This window comes from Octopus bimaculoides, chromosome 3 (assembly GCF_001194135.2).
Source record: "Octopus bimaculoides isolate UCB-OBI-ISO-001 chromosome 3, ASM119413v2, whole genome shotgun sequence".
In the NCBI taxonomy this organism is placed as follows: domain Eukaryota; kingdom Metazoa; phylum Mollusca; class Cephalopoda; order Octopoda; family Octopodidae; genus Octopus; species Octopus bimaculoides.
The window spans coordinates 114,440,923-114,441,335 of NC_068983.1; positions in this window are offsets into that span (position 1 = coordinate 114,440,923).

The window sequence follows — 413 nt, forward strand, 5'->3', positions numbered from 1 at the left end:
GTGTGTGTGTGTGTGTGTGTGTGTGTGTGTGTGTGTGTGGAGGCGCAATGGCCCAATGATTAGGGCAGCGAATTCGCGGTCGCAGGATCGCTATTTCGATTCCCAGACCGGGCATTGAGAGTATTTATTGAGCGAAAACACCTGAAGTTCCACGCGGCTCTAGCAGGGGATGGTGGCGAACCCTGCTGTACTCTTTCACCTCTGTACTCTTTCTCACTCTTTCATCTCTGTACTCTTTCTCACTCTTTCTTCCTGTTTCTGTTGTACCTGTATTTCAAATGACCAGCCTTGTCACACTCTGTGTCACGCTGAATCTCCCCGAGAACTACGTTAAGGGTACACGTGTCTGTGGAGTGCTCAGCCACTTGCACGTTAATTTCACGAGCAGGCTGTTTCGCTGATCGGATCAACTG